Below are 17,106 nucleotides of genomic sequence, written 5' to 3' on the forward strand. Positions count from 1 at the left end.
TCTATTTAGCAAATGCCCTTGTTATCAACAGCAGCCTTTTAAACTCACCTGAGCTAACAGGTATGTGCGCTGGTTACTCTGCTGCGCTTAAAATTTCTTTTTTGGTTTGCTACAATGCCTTTTCTGAAACGTTGTCTCCTTCTGCTGGAACACTGACTTCTTTCATTTAATGCCTGCAGACTATAAAAGAGAACCCAACCCAAAAAGTTTGGTTGATTAGTCTGTGGCATTCTGTTAAACTGTTGCTTATGGCGGTCTCTGTGAGCTTCTCAGCGACATTCAGCCAGCCAGGTATCCTGCCTGCAGTAGATGGAATGTGGCAATGGAACGCTGGCTGCGCGTGTCATAATAGGCTCTGAGCCTTTATATACCTGTGCACAGCAGCAGCCACCTTCAGTCTGCTGCTGGACAGCCAGCAGCAGCAGCAGGAGAGGTATGTAATCAGGAGCCCTCCTGCTAAGGGTAGACAGCTGCTCGTTCCACCCCACCCCCCGCCTTAATTGGTTCTCCTCCCTTCCAACGGTGTTGAGGCGGGTGGGAACAGCAGGGGGTGAAGGTGCTGTGTTTAAAGAGGTGGAGTTATGCAGATCTAAAACGCGTGGATTGCAGCAGCAGCAAGCCGAAAAGTGCAGGCATGTAAGGGATCTAGAGGTTGACAACATGTCTTCTTAACGGGAGTCCAGGAGCTCATCTCCACAAATGGACTTTTCAGGATCCTTGGGTGGCTCCGTAGTTTGAAACCAATTCTGGTTATCGCTTCTCGGCCTTTTGGCTAAGATCAAGTGTAGTATCTGTTCTTATCAGTTTAATATCTGATACGTCCCCTATCTGGGGACCATATATTAAATGGATTTTTAGAACAGGGAGATGGAAAAAGAGCTTGCTCTGTCCACTCCACGCATTGACCTGGTATTGCAGTATCTCCAGGACCGGTGCACCCCTTCTTTAATGCAGTTTCTAAAATCAGAAAGAATTGAATTCAATGTTTTTTGTTCATTTTGCTTGTTTGTCGGATTTTGGGATGGACTCTTTGGCTTTGCTTTTCTTCTCCTCATTGGATTTTTCATGTTCAAAGTTGCAGAAGCCAGATTACAAGCTCATTTTGGTTCAACTTCAGCAACTGTGCATTGCATTGCCATGTAATGTGATGCAATGCTATCTTTCTAGCTCTCCCTTTTTACTTCCTTTTGGATAAACAGACATATTAGGCAAGCATTTTGGAGCTTTCACCTAAATAACTACAGGTGGTGAGATAAGCTGCACAATATAATTGACCTTTCAGTATATTGTTGCACACACACCATCTATTTAGCAAATGCCCTTGTTATCAACAGCAGCCTTTTAAACTCACCTGAGCTAACAGGTATGTGCGCTGGTTACTCTGCTGCGCTTAAAATTTCTTTTTTGGTTTGCTACAATGCCTTTTCTGAAACGTTGTCTCCTTCTGCTGGAACACTGACTTCTTTCATTTAATGCCTGCAGACTATAAAAGAGAACCCAACCCAAAAAGTTTGGTTGATTAGTCTGTGGCATTCTGTTAAACTGTTGCTTATGGCGGTCTCTGTGAGCTTCTCAGCGACATTCAGCCAGCCAGGTATCCTGCCTGCAGTAGATGGAATGTGGCAATGGAACGCTGGCTGCGCGTGTCATAATAGGCTCTGAGCCTTTATATACCTGTGCACAGCAGCAGCCACCTTCAGTCTGCTGCTGGACAGCCAGCAGCAGCAGCAGCAGGAGAGGTATGTAATCAGGAGCCCTCCTGCTAAGGGTAGACAGCTGCTCGTTCCACCCCACCCCCCGCCTTAATTGGTTCTCCTCCCTTCCAACGGTGTTGAGGCGGGTGGGAACAGCAGGGGGTGAAGGTGCTGTGTTTAAAGAGGTGGAGTTATGCAGATCTAAAACGCGTGGATTGCAGCAGCAGCAAGCCGAAAAGTGCAGGCATGTAAGGGATCTAGAGGTTGACAACATGTCTTCTTAACGGGAGTCCAGGAGCTCATCTCCACAAATGGACTTTTCAGGATCCTTGGGTGGCTCCGTAGTTTGAAACCAATTCTGGTTATCGCTTCTCGGCCTTTTGGCTAAGATCAAGTGTAGTATCTGTTCTTATCAGTTTAATATCTGATACGTCCCCTATCTGGGGACCATATATTAAATGGATTTTTAGAACAGGGAGATGGAAAAAGAGCTTGCTCTGTCCACTCCACGCATTGACCTGGTATTGCAGTATCTCCAGGACCGGTGCACCCCTTCTTTAATGCAGTTTCTAAAATCAGAAAGAATTGAATTCAATGTTTTTTGTTCATTTTGCTTGTTTGTCGGATTTTGGGATGGACTCTTTGGCTTTGCTTTTCTTCTCCTCATTGGATTTTTCATGTTCAAAGTTGCAGAAGCCAGATTACAAGCTCATTTTGGTTCAACTTCAGCAACTGTGCATTGCATTGCCATGTAATGTGATGCAATGCTATCTTTCTAGCTCTCCCTTTTTACTTCCTTTTGGATAAACAGACATATTAGGCAAGCATTTTGGAGCTTTCACCTAAATAACTACAGGTGGTGAGATAAGCTGCACAATATAATTGACCTTTCAGTATATTGTTGCACACACACCATCTATTTAGCAAATGCCCTTGTTATCAACAGCAGCCTTTTAAACTCACCTGAGCTAACAGGTATGTGCGCTGGTTACTCTGCTGCGCTTAAAATTTCTTTTTTGGTTTGCTACAATGCCTTTTCTGAAACGTTGTCTCCTTCTGCTGGAACACTGACTTCTTTCATTTAATGCCTGCAGACTATAAAAGAGAACCCAGCCCAAAAAGTTTGGTTGATTAGTCTGTGGCATTCTGTTAAACTGTTGCTTATGGCGGTCTCTGTGAGCTTCTCAGCGACATTCAGCCAGCCAGGTATCCTGCCTGCAGTAGATGGAATGTGGCAATGGAACGCTGGCTGCGCGTGTCATAATAGGCTCTGAGCCTTTATATACCTGTGCACAGCAGCAGCCACCTTCAGTCTGCTGCTGGACAGCCAGCAGCAGCAGCAGCAGGAGAGGTATGTAATCAGGAGCCCTCCTGCTAAGGGTAGACAGCTGCTCGTTCCACCCCACCCCCCGCCTTAATTGGTTCTCCTCCCTTCCAACGGTGTTGAGGCGGGTGGGAACAGCAGGGGGTGAAGGTGCTGTGTTTAAAGAGGTGGAGTTATGCAGATCTAAAACGCGTGGATTGCAGCAGCAGCAAGCCGAAAAGTGCAGGCATGTAAGGGATCTAGAGGTTGACAACATGTCTTCTTAACGGGAGTCCAGGAGCTCATCTCCACAAATGGACTTTTCAGGATCCTTGGGTGGCTCCGTAGTTTGAAACCAATTCTGGTTATCGCTTCTCGGCCTTTTGGCTAAGATCAAGTGTAGTATCTGTTCTTATCAGTTTAATATCTGATACGTCCCCTATCTGGGGACCATATATTAAATGGATTTTTAGAACAGGGAGATGGAAAAAGAGCTTGCTCTGTCCACTCCACGCATTGACCTGGTATTGCAGTATCTCCAGGACCGGTGCACCCCTTCTTTAATGCAGTTTCTAAAATCAGAAAGAATTGAATTCAATGTTTTTTGTTCATTTTGCTTGTTTGTCGGATTTTGGGATGGACTCTTTGGCTTTGCTTTTCTTCTCCTCATTGGATTTTTCATGTTCAAAGTTGCAGAAGCCAGATTACAAGCTCATTTTGGTTCAACTTCAGCAACTGTGCATTGCATTGCCATGTAATGTGATGCAATGCTATCTTTCTAGCTCTCCCTTTTTACTTCCTTTTGGATAAACAGACATATTAGGCAAGCATTTTGGAGCTTTCACCTAAATAACTACAGGTGGTGAGATAAGCTGCACAATATAATTGACCTTTCAGTATATTGTTGCACACACACCATCTATTTAGCAAATGCCCTTGTTATCAACAGCAGCCTTTTAAACTCACCTGAGCTAACAGGTATGTGCGCTGGTTACTCTGCTGCGCTTAAAATTTCTTTTTTGGTTTGCTACAATGCCTTTTCTGAAACGTTGTCTCCTTCTGCTGGAACACTGACTTCTTTCATTTAATGCCTGCAGACTATAAAAGAGAACCCAACCCAAAAAGTTTGGTTGATTAGTCTGTGGCATTCTGTTAAACTGTTGCTTATGGCGGTCTCTGTGAGCTTCTCAGCGACATTCAGCCAGCCAGGTATCCTGCCTGCAGTAGATGGAATGTGGCAATGGAACGCTGGCTGCGCGTGTCATAATAGGCTCTGAGCCTTTATATACCTGTGCACAGCAGCAGCCACCTTCAGTCTGCTGCTGGACAGCCAGCAGCAGCAGCAGCAGGAGAGGTATGTAATCAGGAGCCCTCCTGCTAAGGGTAGACAGCTGCTCGTTCCACCCCACCCCCCGCCTTAATTGGTTCTCCTCCCTTCCAACGGTGTTGAGGCGGGTGGGAACAGCAGGGGGTGAAGGTGCTGTGTTTAAAGAGGTGGAGTTATGCAGATCTAAAACGCGTGGATTGCAGCAGCAGCAAGCCGAAAAGTGCAGGCATGTAAGGGATCTAGAGGTTGACAACATGTCTTCTTAACGGGAGTCCAGGAGCTCATCTCCACAAATGGACTTTTCAGGATCCTTGGGTGGCTCCGTAGTTTGAAACCAATTCTGGTTATCGCTTCTCGGCCTTTTGGCTACGACCAAGTGTTGTTTCTGGAAGACTCCAAAGCCTATCGCATCCTCGGCCTTGAGGCATCGACAGTTCTACTGTCTTAAGCCTCCTGCTGCTATAGGGGGTGTGCGTGCTGAAGAGAACCAAGAAGGCGATCGACTTACCTGAATATGGCGATGGCGACATCGGCTACTCTCCGTTCTGCTGGAGCTGGCGACTTGAAGATCAAGAACTCTTTCAAGATTGAAGTTGAAGAGCGAGCCCGTGACAAGTTCTCCCTGTCTTTCTTCGTGAGGAAAGTCCTGCTTGAGATCCTGCAGGTGAAAAGGGAGAACATTCTGGCACTTCAAGATGCTCCTGGACGCTTTGTGCTTACCCTGACCTCTGAAGTGGCATCTCAGAATTTTTACCATCAGATCAAGCTGAGACTTCAGGAGGAAGATCTTAAAGGACTGTGTTTTGTGACCCTCTGCCTGGCAGAAGAGAAGTCTGTGGTGGTTCATATGAGCAATCCGCATGTCTCTGAAAAGGATGTGGCTGCGTTTCTGCATAACTATTGCTCTGAGGTCCACTTCTCTCACAAAATCATGAACTCTGAGAGGTTGTGGACCGGAAAATACAAGTTCATCGTGAAGCTGAGAGAAGGTTTGGGAATTGGTGGACTCAATCATCCGCCTCAGAGCTTCCTGATTGGCAGAGAGAGAGGAAGACTCTTCTATCCAGGGATGCCTATCTTCTGCAGAAAATGTATGGACTTTGGGCATTCCTTTGAGAGCTGCAAGGAGGAGAACGCTTTTTGCAAGAAGTGCTATCAAAAAGGACATGTCACTCTGAACTGCCCAAATCAGATGATCTGTAATATCTGCCGTATCCCTGGGCACTCTTTTCGGGATTGTCCGTTGAGAAAAAAGACCTTCAGCTATGCAGATGCAGCTCGGGGGGGAGCCCCTCCGAAGCGGTCCAGTCCTGAAGAACAAACAGACAAATCCAAGGACCCTCCCGGGAACCCTTCTGGGGATCCGCCCAAGGACACTGCTGGGGACCCGCCTGGGGATAGCATTGTTCTCAAGGATTGGTCGGAGAGTCCAGATGGTCATGTGGTGGAGGAGAATCCAGCTGAGTCTGAAGTGGAGATGGGAGAGGAGTCTTCTAAGGAGGCTGGTGGTGAGGAGGAGGAGGAGGAGATTGACATTGACGTGGAGGTTTTGAGGAAAAGGAAAAAGGAGAAGTCGAGTTTGTTTAAGGGAGAGAGCGCCAGCAAAAGACCTGCTGGGCGTTTGAAAATAGTCCTCCCTAATTACTCACCTAAACCGATCATCTCAGTTCCTAAACCTGTAAACCCATCTGATCCGGTGAACATCGAGGAATTCTCAGACACGGACGTTTCTGCGGGTCCCTCTACCCCGGTCGGATTCATGTCAGATACGGACTCAAGTTCTGTTTAAATGATTTATGGCTACACTCAAAATTGCCTCACTAAATGTGAGGAGTTTAAAGGGCTCTGTCAAGAGAGCTGCTTTATTTTCTTACCTGATGACTTTAGATGCTGATATTTTTTTACTTCAAGAATGCGGCATTGACCATGACCCTAACTATAACAAACTAAGGGAAGATTGGGCGAACGGACCTTCCATCTGGTCCGGTGAAAATGGATCGCGTGCTACTGGTGTTGGCGTCCTGTTTAAAAACAAAGACTTTAAGGTTACCTCGTTCACTGAAGTTGAACCTGGACGTGCACTAGTTGTTAATGTGAGTTACTGTGGATCCGAGTTCAAGCTGATTAATGTTTATGCATCTCCGATTAAAGAGGAAAGATCCAGTTTATTAGATATCATCAAACTCTTTATACCTGGTCCTACACCAACTGTGGTTGGCGGTGACTTCAATTGTATCCGGTCTGATGAAAATAGGACATCAGGTACTAGAAGGAAAGACAAAACTGAGATGCAGTTAAAAAATCTAATCGATGATACTTGCCTGAATGATGTCTGGAGAGTAAAGAATACCTCTGAACCAGGATACACTTGGGAGAACAATCTTCTAAAATCAAGAATTGACTTTGTTCTGACATCACAGAGTTTTAAAGTGAATAAAGTGGATCTAACAGGTAACATCTTTTCTGACCACAAAACATTAATTACTCACTTGGAATTGCCCAGTCTAGAGAAAGGGCGAGGTGTCTGGAAGTTGAACACTCTGCTGCTGGAAGATGAAAGTATAAAAGAGGAATTTTTGAAATTTTATAAAAAACTACAGGGGAAAAAACGTTATTACAAAAGAATTCTAGAATGGTGGGAGTATGTGAAGTTTCAAATTAGACATTTTTTTCTCTTAGCTGGCAAAAGGAAGGCCAGACAGAATCAGAAATGGTTTAAAGACCTGAATACAAAACTGCAAACAGGTTACAAACTCAGAAATGCAGGGATAGATATGGAGGATGTTATTTTACAAGTCAAAGAAGACATTAAAAAAGCAATTGAACAGAAAGGCAAAGAAATAATTTTCAACGCCAAGGTAGAACATATGGAAAAAAATGAAACATGTTCCAGGTTCTTTTTCAAAAAATCTTTAGAACGCAAAGAATTAATTAAAGAACTTGATGGTGAAACAACTAAAGATGGACTGTTGGACAAAGCGCAAACTTTTTATCAAAATCTTTTTAGCGAAAATAAAATTGACGCTGATTTTTTACCTGATGCTCTTAATTCATTGCAGAATCACCTTGAAAAGCTAGATCAAGAGTTGTTGATTGAAGATATCTGTGAAGAAGAACTGCTAAGTGCAATCAAAAGCTTTTCTAGAGGAAAAACACCGGGTACTGACGGACTACAAATTGAATTTTATCTTACTTTTTGGGAGATTTTAAAAGACGACCTGTTTGAGATTTTTAAAGCTGTCTTTTTATGTGACAAATTGCCTGAATCTTGGAGAAGTGGTGTGGTCACCCTGCTTTTTAAAAAAGGAGATAAGACTAATCTAGAGAACTGGAGACCAATCACGTTACTCAACGTAGATTATAAAATTATGGCAAAAATCATGGTGAACAGAATGAAGAAGGTGATAGAGAAGGTCGTGCATCCTGATCAGGTATGTGGTGTGCCTGGTCGTACAATTGCAGAAAACTTGAATATTATACGGGACGCAATATGGTATCAGCAAGAGAGGAAGCAAAAGCTAGCTCTTCTGTCCCTTGATTTCCAGAAAGCGTACGACAGAGTCTCTCATAAGTACCTGTATTCTGTGTTAAAGAAAATGAAATTCCCGGATGTTTTTATTAAGCACATTGCACTTTTATATGATGGAAGTTTTAGCAGGATTTTAATTAATGGTTTTTTATCTTCAGAAGTTTTTCTAAAGTCGGGTGTCAAACAAGGATGCCCACTCTCGCCTCTGCTTTTTATCTGCGCAATCGAGCCTCTACTGGCAATGTTGAGGAAAGATAAGATGGTGAAAGGTGTACCCATACCAGGTGGAAATGGACTAAGTACTAAGTCACTGGGGTACATGGATGACATCACGATCCTGTGCGACTCAGAACAATCGCTGAGAAGAGCAGTAAGAACTACTGATTTTTTTTGTTTAGCATCTGCCTTCAAACTGAACTTGGAGAAGAGCGAATGTCTTGGATTCGGTGATTGGTCAGATGCGCAGATTCCTCAACTTAAAATAAGAAGTGATAAGATCAAAATTTTAGGTGTTGTGTTTACAAAGAAGAATGATGGAGAAGAAAGTTGGCAGTTGGTGAAGGAGAAAATGCAAAAGAAGATAAGTTTATGGAAACTCAGAAAATTATCAATGGAAGGTAAAAACTTGATCATTAAGTCTTTGTTGTTGCCGATAATGTTGTTTTTAAGTATGGTGTACCCTCCGAATGAGAACACAGTAAAGTTTCTCCAGAGACAAATTTTTCTTTTTCTGTGGGGATCAAAAATGGAGAAGGTTCGAAGAGAGACAATGTACAAGCAGCATAAATATGGTGGAAAGAATATCCCAAATATCAAAAAATTTTTGTACCTAAAGTTCTTTAGTTTTTGCTTCAAAATGACCAATCTAAGAACTCATTGGTCTTTCTACTTAAGATATGCAGCTGGAGATATCTTTAGGAAAAGAAAGTGGATAACATTGCCCCAAAATTCTCCTGTCCTAATTACACCGCCAAAACAATATGTCTTACTAGAAAAAACAATTAGACTTTATAACTTACCTGAAATAGATGTGGAGATGCTGTCAAATTCAAGAAGACTGGCTCTAGAGACAAAGAGAAAAGAAACGATGACAGCAGTGGCAAACTTTACATACACTAAAAGTGGAAGAATTTGGAGAATGACTTATGCACCTTATCTAACAAATGAATATAAAGACTTGGCATGGGCAATAGTGCAAGAATGTGTTCCTGTTAGATTTTTTCAACACAGAAGGGGATTGTGCAATACTGCAAGATGCCCTAGAACAGGCTGTGTTAGAGAGGAAACAGTTTTACACACCTTTTGGAACTGTTTTTATGCCCAAAATGTCTGGAAAGAAGTTGGAAGTCTCTTAAAGTTTGTTACTGGTCTTAAGTTTTTAAATCACGAAGTAGTTTTATATGGAAATTTTACATGTCAATCAAAAGAAAAAGAAAGAGTCATCTGGATAATGATAAATGGAATAAAGAATGCGCTATGGAAAGTCCGAAACATATTGCTTTTTAAAAGAGATTTTATAAGTGAAAGTGAATGCATAAAATTAGCACTAAGTGAAATATATATTTATTACCTGTTAGATCTGAAGAGAATTGGGAAAAAAAGAGCCAAGAGTCTATGGAACTTTCATCTGTGGAACCTTGTAGCATGAACAGATTATAAGGCAAGAGAAATATTAGAAGAGAAATAACAACTGAAATATAAGAACAAAATGAAAAAGAAAAAAATCTGTTCTTATCAGTTTAATATCTGATACGTCCCCTATCTGGGGACCATATATTAAATGGATTTTTAGAACAGGGAGATGGAAAAAGAGCTTGCTCTGTCCACTCCACGCATTGACCTGGTATTGCAGTATCTCCAGGACCGGTGCACCCCTTCTTTAATGCAGTTTCTAAAATCAGAAAGAATTGAATTCAATGTTTTTTGTTCATTTTGCTTGTTTGTCGGATTTTGGGATGGACTCTTTGGCTTTGCTTTTCTTCTCCTCATTGGATTTTTCATGTTCAAAGTTGCAGAAGCCAGATTACAAGCTCATTTTGGTTCAACTTCAGCAACTGTGCATTGCATTGCCATGTAATGTGATGCAATGCTATCTTTCTAGCTCTCCCTTTTTACTTCCTTTTGGATAAACAGACATATTAGGCAAGCATTTTGGAGCTTTCACCTAAATAACTACAGGTGGTGAGATAAGCTGCACAATATAATTGACCTTTCAGTATATTGTTGCACACACACCATCTATTTAGCAAATGCCCTTGTTATCAACAGCAGCCTTTTAAACTCACCTGAGCTAACAGGTATGTGCGCTGGTTACTCTGCTGCGCTTAAAATTTCTTTTTTGGTTTGCTACAATGCCTTTTCTGAAACGTTGTCTCCTTCTGCTGGAACACTGACTTCTTTCATTTAATGCCTGCAGACTATAAAAGAGAACCCAACCCAAAAAGTTTGGTTGATTAGTCTGTGGCATTCTGTTAAACTGTTGCTTATGGCGGTCTCTGTGAGCTTCTCAGCGACATTCAGCCAGCCAGGTATCCTGCCTGCAGTAGATGGAATGTGGCAATGGAACGCTGGCTGCGCGTGTCATAATAGGCTCTGAGCCTTTATATACCTGTGCACAGCAGCAGCCACCTTCAGTCTGCTGCTGGACAGCCAGCAGCAGCAGCAGCAGGAGAGGTATGTAATCAGGAGCCCTCCTGCTAAGGGTAGACAGCTGCTCGTTCCACCCCACCCCCCGCCTTAATTGGTTCTCCTCCCTTCCAACGGTGTTGAGGCGGGTGGGAACAGCAGGGGGTGAAGGTGATGTGTTTAAAGAGGTGGAGTTATGCAGATCTAAAACGCGTGGATTGCAGCAGCAGCAAGCCGAAAAGTGCAGGCATGTAAGGGATCTAGAGGTTGACAACATGTCTTCTTAACGGGAGTCCAGGAGCTCATCTCCACAAATGGACTTTTCAGGATCCTTGGGTGGCTCCGTAGTTTGAAACCAATTCTGGTTATCGCTTCTCGGCCTTTTGGCTAAGATCAAGTGTAGTATCTGTTCTTATCAGTTTAATATCTGATACGTCCCCTATCTGGGGACCATATATTAAATGGATTTTTAGAACAGGGAGATGGAAAAAGAGCTTGCTCTGTCCACTCCACGCATTGACCTGGTATTGCAGTATCTCCAGGAACGGTGCACCCCTTCTTTAATGCAGTTTCTAAAATCAGAAAGAATTGAATTCAATGTTTTTTGTTCATTTTGCTTGTTTGTCGGATTTTGGGATGGACTCTTTGGCTTTGCTTTTCTTCTCCTCATTGGATTTTTCATGTTCAAAGTTGCAGAAGCCAGATTACAAGCTCATTTTGGTTCAACTTCAGCAACTGTGCATTGCATTGCCATGTAATGTGATGCAATGCTATCTTTCTAGCTCTCCCTTTTTACTTCCTTTTGGATAAACAGACATATTAGGCAAGCATTTTGGAGCTTTCACCTAAATAACTACAGGTGGTGAGATAAGCTGCACAATATAATTGACCTTTCAGTATATTGTTGCACACACACCATCTATTTAGCAAAGGCCCTTGTTATCAACAGCAGCCTTTTAAACTCACCTGAGCTAACAGGTATGTGCGCTGGTTACTCTGCTGCGCTTAAAATTTCTTTTTTGGTTTGCTACAATGCCTTTTCTGAAACGTTGTCTCCTTCTGCTGGAACACTGACTTCTTTCATTTAATGCCTGCAGACTATAAAAGAGAACCCAACCCAAAAAGTTTGGTTGATTAGTCTGTGGCATTCTGTTAAACTGTTGCTTATGGCGGTCTCTGTGAGCTTCTCAGCGACATTCAGCCAGCCAGGTATCCTGCCTGCAGTAGATGGAATGTGGCAATGGAACGCTGGCTGCGCGTGTCATAATAGGCTCTGAGCCTTTATATACCTGTGCACAGCAGCAGCCACCTTCAGTCTGCTGCTGGACAGCCAGCAGCAGCAGCAGCAGGAGAGGTATGTAATCAGGAGCCCTCCTGCTAAGGGTAGACAGCTGCTCGTTCCACCCCACCCCCCGCCTTAATTGGTTCTCCTCCCTTCCAACGGTGTTGAGGCGGGTGGGAACAGCAGGGGGTGAAGGTGCTGTGTTTAAAGAGGTGGAGTTATGCAGATCTAAAACGCGTGGATTGCAGCAGCAGCAAGCCGAAAAGTGCAGGCATGTAAGGGATCTACAGGTTGACAACATGTCTTCTTAACGGGAGTCCAGGAGCTCATCTCCACAAATGGACTTTTCAGGATCCTTGGGTGGCTCCGTAGTTTGAAACCAATTCTGGTTATCGCTTCTCGGCCTTTTGGCTAAGATCAAGTGTAGTATCTGTTCTTATCAGTTTAATATCTGATACGTCCCCTATCTGGGGACCATATATTAAATGGATTTTTAGAACAGGGAGATGGAAAAAGAGCTTGCTCTGTCCACTCCACGCATTGACCTGGTATTGCAGTATCTCCAGGACCGGTGCACCCCTTCTTTAATGCAGTTTCTAAAATCAGAAAGAATTGAATTCAATGTTTTTTGTTCATTTTGCTTGTTTGTCGGATTTTGGGATGGACTCTTTGGCTTTGCTTTTCTTCTCCTCATTGGATTTTTCATGTTCAAAGTTGCAGAAGCCAGATTACAAGCTCATTTTGGTTCAACTTCAGCAACTGTGCATTGCATTGCCATGTAATGTGATGCAATGCTATCTTTCTAGCTCTCCCTTTTTACTTCCTTTTGGATAAACAGACATATTAGGCAAGCATTTTGGAGCTTTCACCTAAATAACTACAGGTGGTGAGATAAGCTGCACAATATAATTGACCTTTCAGTATATTGTTGCACACACACCATCTATTTAGCAAATGCCCTTGTTATCAACAGCAGCCTTTTAAACTCACCTGAGCTAACAGGTATGTGCGCTGGTTACTCTGCTGCGCTTAAAATTTCTTTTTTGGTTTGCTACAATGCCTTTTCTGAAACGTTGTCTCCTTCTGCTGGAACACTGACTTCTTTCATTTAATGCCTGCAGACTATAAAAGAGAACCCAACCCAAAAAGTTTGGTTGATTAGTCTGTGGCATTCTGTTAAACTGTTGCTTATGGCGGTCTCTGTGAGCTTCTCAGCGACATTCAGCCAGCCAGGTATCCTGCCTGCAGTAGATGGAATGTGGCAATGGAACGCTGGCTGCGCGTGTCATAATAGGCTCTGAGCCTTTATATACCTGTGCACAGCAGCAGCCACCTTCAGTCTGCTGCTGGACAGCCAGCAGCAGCAGCAGCAGGAGAGGTATGTAATCAGGAGCCCTCCTGCTAAGGGTAGACAGCTGCTCGTTCCACCCCACCCCCCGCCTTAATTGGTGCTCCTCCCTTCCAACGGTGTTGAGGCGGGTGGGAACAGCAGGGGGTGAAGGTGCTGTGTTTAAAGAGGTGGAGTTATGCAGATCTAAAACGCGTGGATTGCAGCAGCAGCAAGCCGAAAAGTGCAGGCATGTAAGGGATCTAGAGGTTGACAACATGTCTTCTTAACGGGAGTCCAGGAGCTCATCTCCACAAATGGACTTTTCAGGATCCTTGGGTGGCTCCGTAGTTTGAAACCAATTCTGGTTATCGCTTCTCGGCCTTTTGGCTAAGATCAAGTGTAGTATCTGTTCTTTTAAGAACACAAGAGCTACGATCTACACTTGACGAGAGCGATCGAACTCGGAAGGAGAAGAGCTTCGGAGCCCAGCTGACATCGGAGAAGGAAGGCGGATATCGGTGGGAGGAAGAAGCTCTAAAGAATCCAGAAGAAGACGAAGACTCGGAGAAGAATCGGGCTGTCCTGTGGAATCTTCGAGGAAGAAAATCATCGAGACAAAGACCTTTCGGGGAATTTGTCCAGAACACGACGGGAGAAGAATCTGCATAGCTCCACCCATTCCGGGAAGAGTTCCAGATCCAGCTCCAAGAAGTAACTGCAGGAGGAAAGCCATGGCAAGCGCTGCGAGGAAGGCCGAAAAGAAGAGCCTGGAGCAGGGGACAGCCAGGAGGGCCCAGCCAGGAGCCGATTCTGACCCCAAGGACTCTGCCTCCACGACTGGCCAGCAGAAGGGACCCCAGAAGCCCCGCCACGAAGCTCCAGCCCTGGAGCCATGGATGCGGCAGACGGTGGCCCTGAAGCTGAAGGAAGTGGATGGGAGGGTGCCGGATATGTCCTCGGACGTGTTCTGCCAGAAGATGCTGCTGGATCGAGGCTTCTCCAGGTCGGACACCCTCAGCATCCAGACCTTCTTGACGGGGATCTTCTTCGTCACCTTCGCCACTGTGAACACCTGCAGGAGGTTCTGGGAAATGGTAAGCGCAAAAGGACCGGATAATTCTTTCTCTGCCTTTACAGGTAGCTGCCCTATCCAGAGGGACGAAAGGAGGATCACGGTCTCCATGCGCAACCCGCACACCCCAGGCCAAGACATCTGTACCTTCCTGAGACGCTTCTGTTTGGTTGTGAAGGAACCCTCTCACATCCTGAATGGACTCGGCTTCTGGACAGGTAAGTGGTCGGTGACCGTTAGACTTCACAGGGACCTGGCGTACTCAGACGGACTTCGGCACCTGCCCCCGACATTCTCCCTGGGCAACTCCTACGGCCTCATCTATTACCCGGACATGCCGCGGAACTGCAGGAGATGCGGCAAGAACGGCCACGAGATGAAGGACTGCAAGGAGGATGCCTGCAGGATTTGTCGAGTGACGGGACACAGCTCGAAGGACTGCCCGAAGAAGACATCCTGCAACCTGTGTGGGCTGGCGGCTCATCTGTACAAGGATTGCCCCAAGCGTGAGAGATCCTGGGCATCGGTGGTTGCGACGACCCCAGCTACGGAGGACAAGGCCCCGACGACCAGGCCTGTGAAGGTCAAGGACGCGACGACCAAGGCCCCAGCGGCCAAGGCCGAGACGACCAAGGCCAAAGCGGTCAAGGAGTCGGTGGCCAAAGCCCCAGCGACGGTCCCAGCAGCTCCGAAGCAGAAGAAAAAGTCAAAGGAGGGTAAGAGTTCTGTCACCCCTCTCTCGATCCCTCCCCCTGCCACCCCCGTCCAATCCCCCCCCACCCCGGCCACCCCTGCTGAGGATTCCACTTCCTCTTCCTCCTTCCCCTACTCCTCAGCAGGTGTCCTTTCCCCTGCCCCGGCAGCCACTCTCCCTCCCCAGACCATGGTAGCGGTGGAATTAACCTTTCCTCCACCCGCCGCTATCTATTCCGAGGAGGATTTTCCCCTTCTTGTCTCCCCAGTTCCAACCCGGGGAAAGAGGAAGGTGGAGGACAGCCCTGCTACTGAATCCTCCAAAAAGAAGATTCTGGATTTCGTAGGCGAAAAGGAGGATACCCTCCCTGAGCCAGAAGAGATGGAGCACATGGTTGAGACCCTGGTGGCCGAGCCAGAAGAGGAGGAACTGGTGGTCGCCGAGATCGAGGCCGCGCTGCTTGACGAGATGGAGGAAGAGGGCCTGCTGGTGATCCCGTCACCAGCAGTCAACACCGACGAGGGACCACCCGACCGGAGTGGTAACTAAGGTGTATTGCCTGCGCTAACTTTTTCTTTTTTTTCCCTACATGATGGCTAATATTAACTTATTTTCCATTAATGTCAGGAGCATCAAGGACAAGTTCAGACGTCAGACTATTTATGCCTTCCTTACTTCCCAGTTGTGTGATGTTTATATGTTGCAGGAATGTTCCCTTCCCTCCTCTAGGTCCTTCAAACATCTGGCCAGGGAGTGGTCCCACGGTCCATCCTACTGGTCCGGTGGGGGTGACTGCAAGTCTGCGGGGGTCGCAATTCTGATCAGGGGGGGCGCATTCACGCTTGAGTCCGTCCAGGAGCTCATCTGCGGCAGGGCTCTTGTTGTAGATGGCAACTGGGCGGGAGAACCTGTCAGGTTCATCAACGTGTATGCGTCCCCACTGAAGAATGAGCGTTTGGAGCTTTTCCAGACCCTGCGGCTTCAGCTTGCCACCACCAGGACCTTAGTGATGGCCGGGGATTTCAACTGCCCCATCGAGGAGGATGGTCGTAGTTCTGGCACATCTGCCAAGTTGGACATCACGTCCAAGCTGCTCATCGAGATGGTAACCGAGGCCTCTCTTCAGGACGTGGTGGGCTCCATGGGGAGAGGCTCCACGAACTATTCGTGGAGCCGCCCCGATGGCTCACTCCGCTCCAGGATTGACTTTGTGTTCACCTCTCGGGCAGTCAGGCAGAGTAGGCACTCGATGGTCTCCTGCTTCTTCTCCGACCACAGAGCCATTCACTTACAAGGTGTCCTCGGCGACGGTTTTCCGTCCGGCCCCGGCTCCTGGAAGCTGAATTGTGCTCTGCTGGCTCAGGATGAAGTCGTGGAGGAGCTGAGAGCAGCCTACGCAATGTGGCAGTCCTACAAGGGTAGCTTCCAAACAGTCTCTGATTGGTGGGAATATGTTAAACTTGAGTTTCGCTGTTTCTTTCAGGCCAAGGGTCGACAACAGGCGTGTGAGAAGAGGAGGGACTTCAGAGGGCTGCAGCGCGAGCTGCGGTCGCTGCAGGACCTTCTTCACTGCGGCTGGGACGTGAGGGAGGAGCTGGAGGAGACCAAGAAGAGCCTGAAAAGGCACTTTGAGGAGGAGTCCAAGCGAATCGTCTTCCGTTCCAAAGTGGAGAATCTGGAGAAGGGTGAGAAATGTAATTCATTCTTTTTCAGGAAACTTCATGCCGGTCACACGCCCCTGAACGAGCTGCGAGACGAGAGCGGAAACATGCGACGTGGGAAGGAGGACGTGATGAGGGTCGTCAGCAACTTCTACAGCGAACTCTACTCCCACAAGACTACCGACCCCGACGCTGCTGATAAGTTCCTGTCAGGTATCACTAACCATCTTGATCCTGCAGGCACGGCAGCCTTGGACAAACCTCTGATGGTGGGCGAATTGCTCTCTGCCGCTAAATCCTTTAGGACCGGCAGGACCCCGGGCAGTGATGGTCTTCCAGCGGAGCTCTATGTAGCGCTGGGAGACCTCATCTGTCCGGACCTGTTGGACCTGTACGAGGAGATGGTGGTGGAGGGTAGAATGCCTCCATCTTTGAGGGAAGGAATGGTCACGATCCTGTACAAGCGGAAGGGAGAGAGGTGCGACCTGAGGAATTGGCGTCCCATCACTCTGCTCAACGTGGACTACAAGATCCTGGCCAAGACGATGGTGACACGACTTAAGACGGTCATCGGACGGATCATCCACCC

General features: G+C 46.2%; 6 non-coding genes and 1 pseudogene across 6 annotated transcripts; all 7 read left to right on the forward strand.

Moving 5' to 3' along the window:
* The first annotated feature begins 752 nt into the window (after positions 1–752).
* Positions 753–943, forward strand: LOC141224068 (U2 spliceosomal RNA). Its single transcript, XR_012291585.1, has one exon. It is a non-coding gene; the product is annotated as a U2 spliceosomal RNA (small nuclear RNA).
* Positions 944–2,058: 1,115 nt separating this feature from the next.
* Positions 2,059–2,249, forward strand: LOC141224069 (U2 spliceosomal RNA). Its single transcript, XR_012291586.1, has one exon. It is a non-coding gene; the product is annotated as a U2 spliceosomal RNA (small nuclear RNA).
* A 1,115-nt stretch (positions 2,250–3,364) lies between these two features.
* Positions 3,365–3,555, forward strand: LOC141224071 (U2 spliceosomal RNA). The gene has a single exon (XR_012291588.1). It is a non-coding gene; the product is annotated as a U2 spliceosomal RNA (small nuclear RNA).
* Positions 3,556–9,548: 5,993 nt separating this feature from the next.
* Positions 9,549–9,730, forward strand: LOC141224197 (U2 spliceosomal RNA). The gene has a single exon (XR_012291702.1). It is a non-coding gene; the product is annotated as a U2 spliceosomal RNA (small nuclear RNA).
* A 1,115-nt stretch (positions 9,731–10,845) lies between these two features.
* LOC141223847 (U2 spliceosomal RNA) lies at positions 10,846–11,036 on the forward strand. The gene has a single exon (XR_012291369.1). It is a non-coding gene; the product is annotated as a U2 spliceosomal RNA (small nuclear RNA).
* A 1,115-nt stretch (positions 11,037–12,151) lies between these two features.
* Positions 12,152–12,342, forward strand: LOC141224072 (U2 spliceosomal RNA). Its single transcript, XR_012291589.1, has one exon. It is a non-coding gene; the product is annotated as a U2 spliceosomal RNA (small nuclear RNA).
* A 1,115-nt stretch (positions 12,343–13,457) lies between these two features.
* On the forward strand, positions 13,458–13,535 carry LOC141224242 (U2 spliceosomal RNA; annotated as a pseudogene).
* Positions 13,536–17,106: the final 3,571 nt, after the last annotated feature.

This window comes from Phyllobates terribilis, unplaced genomic scaffold, assembly GCF_046119375.1.
Source record: "Phyllobates terribilis strain yellow unplaced genomic scaffold, ASM4611937v1 Scaffold_381__1_contigs__length_1843176, whole genome shotgun sequence".
NCBI lineage: Eukaryota > Metazoa > Chordata > Amphibia > Anura > Dendrobatidae > Phyllobates > Phyllobates terribilis.